Below are 8423 nucleotides of genomic sequence, written 5' to 3' on the forward strand. Positions count from 1 at the left end.
GAAAAACTTTTTCACTAAGAGGGTGGTGAAACACTGGAATGCGTTACCTAGGGAGGTGGTAGAATCTCCTTCCTTACAGGTTTTTAAGGTCAGGCTTGACAAAGCCCTGGCTGGGATGATTTAACTGGGACTTGGTCCTGCTTTGAGCAGGGGGTTGGACTAGATGACCTTCTGGGGTCCCTTCCAACCCTGATATTCTATGATTCTATGATCACACCTTTGAACGCAGTTTGGATGCTACTGCAATATAAATACATAAAAATATGTGTCGTTACTACTAAGATTTCTCTGTTTCCTGTTCATCAACCAATTTCTAATACAGACTATGGTGTTTTTCCTCTCATTGCTGCTACTGTTTATTCACCTTCCTTATACATTTTCTGTGTGGCACAATATCCTGTGAGTTACCCACTGAATACTTTGTGGAAATCCAAATATGGTACCTTATCCACTATATTTCATTCATTAAGTCATCTGATGTATCTAAAATGGCTATTAGATTTGTCTGAGGGTATAAAATTTGAGCTTACTTCTTGGTCCCTTTCTGTTTGGTTGATTTTTTTACCAAATCAATATTCTTCAAATATTTACATTAGAGATTTTTCCCACAGCGTATCTCCACTTCCTGTTTGAAAACTAGTGACCTTAAATACCAAGATACTCCTTAAATAGATTCTAGAGAATGATGCAAACTTATGTTTTCATTTTATTGTCAAGGGAAGCACGTCCATGTGAAGACCGTCTATTCAGGCAGCATGAGTTGCTGGGGCAAGAATGTTCCAATTTACAAACAACATAAACAGCCGTATTTTCTTTTTAAGTTCCTCTGATTTAGCTTCCATGTCAGAAGAAAGCAAATTCCTTATTTTCACAGCACTGGAAAACATGTAGTGAGTTACATCATCTGACTCTAATCTCAGCTTCCTTCATCCATTTTTTGCTTGAGCTTTCGTGAGCTACAGCTCACTTCATCGGATGCATAGCATATCGTGGACGATATGCTATGCATCCGATGAAGTGAGCTGTAGCTCACGAAAGCTCATGCTCAAATAAACTGGTTAGTCTCTAAGGTGCCACAAGTACTCCTTTTCTTTTTACGAATACAGACTAACACGGCTGTTACTCTGAAACCTGTCATTTTTTGCTAGTTATCCAAGCTGAAATATGAAAATTCAACATGAATCAATTGCTTTTTTTTTATTCCAGTTACAAGATCATTTTGAATGTTTCTACTTGACCTAGCTCTTTCCTTCTTTTTCACGTAAAATGAATTACAGTACATTCATCACTAATGCCTACTGCTTTCATTCACACATCTGACATTGTTACCAGATAAGTGGGAAACAGGAGCCTGACTCACCACTGAGATAAGCCAGTTTTACACGGATATCGGTCCATTGAAATGGATGAAACACCACCAGCATAAAACTGGAGTAATGTAGTGGTGAATCAGGATCACATTCTCTAATTTTATTTGTTGAGCTTACATAGCAAGAGAAAAATCAACTCATTACAAAAAAACGAAGAACCACATTTCCGTCGCTAGGCCTGTCTCATTTGCATAAATGGTGCCACTATCACACTTGGAAATCAAACCTCCATCATACATTACAGTCTCATCACTGTTCAGCCTCTCCGGGCCTGATTTGCCACTGCCCTGCACCCTTTGCAGGAGTTTACTTCTGTGCAAAGTGGACATAAAACGTTACCAGATCAGAACAGTGGAGTTTTACATCCACTTCACAGAGGTGCAAATGATGACACATTGTTCAAGGCAGTGAGCAATCAGCCCCACAGCGTCTATTCACTCACCAGCCCCACTTGTATGACATATTGGGCTTGTGTTTGGAGCAGAAATAGTTCAACAGGGCCCAACTCTGATAGGGAAGGCAGGAGCCTGGAACATATATGTTGGGGTGTTTCTTGATGTTGCAATCATTAAAAAAGGGATAGAGAATAAGACGGAAAATATCTTATTGCCCTTATTATAAATCCATGGTATACCCACATCTTGAATACTGCGTACGGATGTGGTCTCCTCATCTCAAAAAAGATATACTGGCATTAGAAAAAGTTCAAAGAAGGGCAACTAAAGTGATTAGGGGTTTGGAACGGGTCCCATCTGAGGAGAGATTAAAGAGGCTAGGACTCTTCAGCTTGGAAAAGAGGAGACTAAGGGGGATATGACAGAGGTCTATAAAATCATGAGTGGTGTGGAGAAAGTGAATAAGGAAAAGTTATTTACTTGTTCCCATAATATAAGAACTGGGAGCCACCAAATGAAATTAATGGGCAGCGGGTTTAAAACAAATAAAAGGAAGTTCTTCTTCAGACAGTGCACAGTCAACCTGAGGAACTCCTTGCTTGAGGTGGTTGTGAAGGCTAGGACTACAACAGGGTTTAAAAGAGAACTAGATAAATTCATGGAGGTTAAGTCCATTAATGGCTATTAGCCAGGATGGGCAAGGAATGGTGTCCCTAGCCTCTGTTTGTCAGAGGGTGGAGATGGATGGCAGGAGAGAGATCACTTGGTGATTACCTGTTAGGTTCACTCCCTCTGGGGCACCTGGCATTGGCCACTGTCAGTAGACAGGATACTGGGCTGGATGGATCTTTGGTCTGACCCAGTATGGCCACTGTTGTGTTCAGTTGTTAAATTATAGCTGTTTGCCTGAAGAAAGTTGGTATCTCCCCAGTATTAAAAGGATCCTGGAGAGATCTCTTTTAGTGGCTGCACAAAAAGAAAGTGTAGGATAGTGATCTTTTCCACTCCTTTGCTGCAGTGTAGCAAGAATTTCAGATATCTCATAATCACACCACACCGGCCCTCCTCTTCCCCCTGCTCTGTCCCTCGCACTCCCTTTCCTTCAATGTCCTCTCTCACTTTACTTTTCATTGTGTTTCAGTTATCCCCTCCTAACTAAACCCCCTTCCAGCCCACAGACATCTCCAAATATAATGGCACTAAAGTACCATTTACCACCATCACATTGTTCACTCTGCTTTTGTGTTATACTCCTGTCTCCTACATCTGTCTTCCCTAGTGAGATTGTAAGCTCTTTGGGGCAGAGACTAGCTACTGCTCTGTGTTTGTACACTACCTAGTACAATGGGACCTGATCTTGATTGGTTCCCTAGGCACTACTGTAATAAATATGATTAAGAAATGTGAAATACCTCCAAATACATAACTGTTTGGAGAAGCAAGTTAAAAACAAATTTATGCTACACCTCTGTGTGAAAATACATACATAAGTCCATCAGCACCAAGACGTCACAAAAGATAGGGGATACCAGGTGTATTATTAGTGCTGAAGGAGTCTTGGAAGATCTACAATAGGATTACTTCAAATAATGATTTTCCACTTGAGATCATATAGGGAAAGCTTCCATTTCTCCAGCAAACACTCACCCTTCATGCCTTATCTTACATACAGCTGCCAGAGTCCATTTAAACTGTTAGAATGAAAGTTAAAATATGACTGTGTTAGACTTGTAAGTAAAGAAAGTACACAACTGTATTTATTATAGACTAAATAAAAATGTAGATTTGGAAGGCACCTCAAAAAGTCTGCAGGTTTTTGGCATCATTTCCACATCCAAGTTTTCTAAATGGTACAGTCTCACTTTTAATTCCATAAGAAACTGCCCTGTTCAGTTTTTTCCCCCTCCTTTGTTTGTAGATCCTGGTACATCAGACTTTGTGCATACAAACCCCACATAACCAAAAAAATGGTTAGACCTGTGACATGTATCAATTACTTTGAAACTTCTGTATGGACCAATTACTGAATATAAACTGAGTACGGAACTTGGAATTCAGTCCTCTTTGAATTACATATGCCTCCCCTCTTCTTGAGGAAGATGAGGCTTGATTCTGTAGAGAGGAAGGATGGCCAGTGGTTAGGGATACTACCCTAGAACTAGAGAAAACTACATTCAAATCCCTGCTCCACCACCCATTTCCTCTGTGACCTTGGGCATGCCATTTACGGCTTGTCTATACTATTCCCCCCCCCCCAGTTTGGGGTAGAGGTGTGTGAATAGCAGGGCTACACTGTAGCTTCCCCATGTGGATGCTGTGGACATGAACTAAACGATTCCTAGATTGCCTTAACTTAGTCCTCTTCCATCCGGATAACATTAATGTCAAGTAGGAAACTTTTAGTTTGCCCCTGCAGTGTCCACACAGGGGAGTTGTGGTACACTGCTATTCACACCCCCTGTATTTTGAACTGTAGGGCAGTGTTGACATTCCCTAGCCTCTCACTGCCTCAATTGTCTCATCTGTAAAATGGGAATAACCTCACTTCCTTACCTCACAGGAGTGCTATGAGTTGTTCAGATACTTTGGTCATGGGGGACATACAAATACTTATGGCAGACAGATCGTGTCCACACAGCTAACACTGACTCAGTAGTTGGGCTATATAGTTTTGAAACTCACCAGAGTGAGCCTGAGGTGCCACCATCATACCAACACACCGCAGATTGAACCAAGGACCTCCAGAGCTAAAAACACAAGCTGCTGTAGCTTGAGCTAAACCTCACTGGCTGGAGACTGTAAAAGATTCATGTTCACTCCAGATTGGCATAGAGCAGACCTATAACACACTCACCAGTGGGTTACCCTGTGGTTTACTGCACTTCATTTTAATTTGTCCTAAGAGAACAGAGCAGAATCTGAAAAATAAAACAACAAACATATCAGTTCTTGGTCTTTTAATATCACACGGTTGTTCACTTTGCAGACAGAAATACTACTGGCAATTCAAATGTATGATATATATATTGCTAAGAGTTTTGTTTTGTACACCTCAAGGCACCATTATTTAATGGTTTAGACTCAAAGCACAAAGACTCAATACACTGGTAAGCTATTCTTAAGCAATAATTCTTTTAGCTCTATCAAGATCTAAATATAAACAATCTGAAGATATTTTTCGGTATGGAACAATCCAAGAAATGTTTCTCTGTGCAACATTCACTCAGGGGAAATCAAAAACATCTGTTTAACCAGAGTCTTTCCATTGCCTCTAGCCCTATGGAAGCTACTGTTCAGGGTAAGAGGGCGAGCAAACATGTTGCTAAGACAAATCACAGAGGAATACACTGTAAATTAAGGCAAGTGGTATTATGCATGGTTAGACATTACATGGAGTATGTTGGTAGCTATTTATCTTTCCTCAGAGAGATTTTTAGGGCCACTGGCCTGTCCCCACCAGCCCATTAAGGACTAACATTACACCCCAAACTCTATTCAGGCCCATCCCTCAGATTACAGTTGTATTCTTCATAAACAAAACTCACACAAACTTGTTGAAAGACTGTGTCATGGGACACACCACTCACTGCCAGACCTGCGCCTCCTGATACTCTGGGGATTCGCTGGAGGCTGACACTCCCCATCTGTCATTTGCAACACTCCATTTCCCTGCAGTTCCTCTCACAGCCTCAGGAACCACAGTGTCCTTTTCATGGCTTGGCCCTCCAGCCATGTCCCCCACTTCCAGGGGAGTTTAGCTCCTCACTAGTCCTAGGCAGTCTTCCCACTCACTGCCAATGGCTGGTAGGGGAACCCAGGCCTGCCCTCTTCTCTGGGTTCCAGTCCAGTGACCCCCAGCTCAGCAATCTGGGCCTTCTCTCTCTGGCATCACTGATTTCTCTCTAGGCTTCTTCCTACCACGAGTTCCCCTTTTCTTCCCTAGGTCTACCATTTCCCAAAGCCTCTTCCCAGGGAGTGACAGCAGCCTGCTGTCCCCACTCACTCCTCTCTTTCTCCTAGCAGTGTCTGTCTTTTCCCAGCACCCTAGGGTGACCAGGTGTCCAGTTTCCCAGTTGCAAAGGGATCCTGGTGGCTCTGGTCAGCACCACTGACCAGGCCATTCAATATCCAGTTGGCGGCACCACACAGCGGGGTTGGCAGCCTCCCTGCTAGCCTCCACGCCGTGCTGCTCCCAGGAAGCAGCCAGCATGTCACCCTTGCGGCTCCTATGTATGGGGTAGCCAGGGGGCTCCGTGCACTGCCCCAAGCGCTGCCCCACATCTCCCATTGGCTGGGAACCACAGCCAATGGGAGCTGTGAGGGTGGCACCTGCAGAAGGGGAAGTGCACAGAGCCACCTGGCCGTGCCTCCAGTCCCCTCAGTCCCAGCCTGGAGCACCCTCCTGCACCCCAAACCCAACATCCCCAGCCCCACCACAGAACCCACACCCCCAGCCAGAGCCCTCAACCCCCCCACACACCCCAACACTCCGCTTCAGCGCTGATCCCCCTCCCACCCTCCAGCCCGAAGCATCTTCCTACACCTCAAATCCCTCACCACTGGCCCCACATCAGAGCCCACACCCACAGCCAGAACCCTCAGACACACCCCACACCCTAACTCCCTGTCCCAGCCCAGAGCCCCCTCCTGCACTCCAAACCCCTCAACCCCAGCCTGGAGCCCCCTCGTGCACCCCAAATCCCCATCCCCACACCATAGCCTATACCCAGAGCCCTCACCCCCTCTCGCATCCCAACCCACATCTGCAGCCTGGAGCCCCCTCCCACACTCTGAACTCCTCATTTCTGGCCCCACCTCAGAGCCCGCACCCCCAGCTGGAGCCCTCATCCCCTCCTGCATGCCAGCCCCCTGAGCCAGCCTGGTGAAAATGAGCGAGTGAGGGTGGGTAAAGCGAGCGACAGAGGGAGGGGAGATGGAGTGAGAGGGGGTGGGGCCTCAGGGAACAGGGTCTTGGAGGAGAGGCAAGGCAAGGAAGGGCAGGGCAATTGTGTTTGGTTTTGTGCGAGTAGAAAGTTGGCAACCCTACAGCACCCCCTTATGCTTTCAGCTCCTGGGCTTTATTGGCCAGGCCTATTCCTGCCCAGCTAAGCCTCCTTAATCAGCTGCCTAATGGGTTAATTGACCCATCTACCCTTCATTAAACCCTGCGGGGTGAGTGTGGGAGTAGTCACCCCCATCACAGACTGTCCTCAAAAAGCAGGACAAATCAATGCTTTTCAGTCAAAGTGGAAGGATGTATCTAGCAGGATCCCACCAGGGTCAGTCCTGGGTCCAGTACTGTCAAGGCTGATTCCCCTCTGGCACTTCAAGTGCAGAAGGTGGGGTCCCACAAGGATTCTAAAAATTAATACTGTCGACTCCAGGCTTGTATTAAACTCCCAAGGTTACAGTTTATCTCTGACCTTGGATGGGTAGATGCTGCCACCACCCAAATGCAAAAAAAAAAAAAAAAAAAAAAAACCCTTTGAAACCAGAAAGGTGCACTTAGTAATTCCTTCCTGTTGCGAACCCTCCCAAGCCCTTTCACACCCACCCCCAGGGAAGAGCTGAAAAAGAAAAAACAAAGAAAACCAGCTGTTGCCACCAGCTAATTAAACAACACATGCACAAACCCTTTAGGACACCAAAAATTCAATCCTGTTCTTAAAAAAGGTAAATTTTATTAAAAACAAAAAAAAGAAAGAAAATACATCTGGAACTTAGGCTTTCGCTAGATTTTAAAAGAGCAATTCCAAAAATTAAGCACCCAAAATAGCTTTCTTGGGGGTTCAGCTTAAAGGTTACAAACAAACAAAAGCATCTGGGGTTAGCACAGAGGAGTCCACAAGCCCTAAGAAATAAACCTAATCACATCTTTCTAAACAATCCTGATCTACTTACACATTTGGGAGTTCCAAATAAGTAGTTCTAGGTATGATCTATGCTCATAGCATAACTGTTCCCCTCTTTCCTAGAGAACAACACACACAAAGGGGAAGTTGGTTCCCCATTTTAAAAAGTTCTAGCCTTCCTATTGGCTCTTTTGGTCAGGTGGCCACTCCCTTTCCTTTACCAGGAGGACTCTGTTAACCCTTTAAAGGTAAAACAAGCAGAGAACAGCCACCAAGAGAGACTTTATAGCTAACTGGTTGGCTGGGTGTCCATAAAAGAGAGCTACCCCACCCCTTCATTTATCACAGGTACTATTCAATATTTTCATTAATGACTCGGATAATGGAGTGGAGAGCTTATAAAATTTACAGATGAAACCAAGCACTTTGGAGGACAAGATTAGCATTAAAAACAACCTTGACAAATTAGAGAATTGGTCTGAAATCAACAACATGAAATTCATTAAAGACAAATGCAAAGTACTACACTTAGGAGGGAAAGAATCAAATGCACAACTGAAAAACAGGGAATAACTGGGTAGGTGGTAGTACTGTTGAAAGGGATCTGGAGGTTATAGTGGATCACAAATTGAACATGAGCCAGTAATGTGATACAATTGTGAAAAAGGCAAATCTCATTCTGGGGTGTATTAACAGGACTGTTATGTGTAAGACACAGGAGGTAATTGTCCCACTCTACTTGGCATTGGTGAAGTCTCCATGGAGTACTGTATCCAGTTCTGGGCACCATGCTTTAGAAAAGATGT

The 8423-nt window shown here is 44.4% G+C and overlaps 1 long non-coding RNA gene across 1 annotated transcript; it reads right to left on the bottom strand.

The window, feature by feature from the left end:
• Positions 1-1134: 1134 nt before the first annotated feature.
• LOC122463038 lies at positions 1135-7749 on the bottom strand. Its single transcript, XR_006286000.1, has 4 exons — positions 7667-7749; positions 4620-4683; positions 3413-3456; positions 1135-1157 (listed from the first exon to the last, which is right to left on the bottom strand). It is a non-coding gene; the product is annotated as an uncharacterized LOC122463038 (long non-coding RNA).
• Between the last annotated feature and the right edge of the window lie 674 nt (positions 7750-8423).

This window comes from Chelonia mydas, chromosome 1, assembly GCF_015237465.2.
Source record: "Chelonia mydas isolate rCheMyd1 chromosome 1, rCheMyd1.pri.v2, whole genome shotgun sequence".
NCBI classification, from domain to species: Eukaryota; Metazoa; Chordata; order Testudines; family Cheloniidae; genus Chelonia; species Chelonia mydas.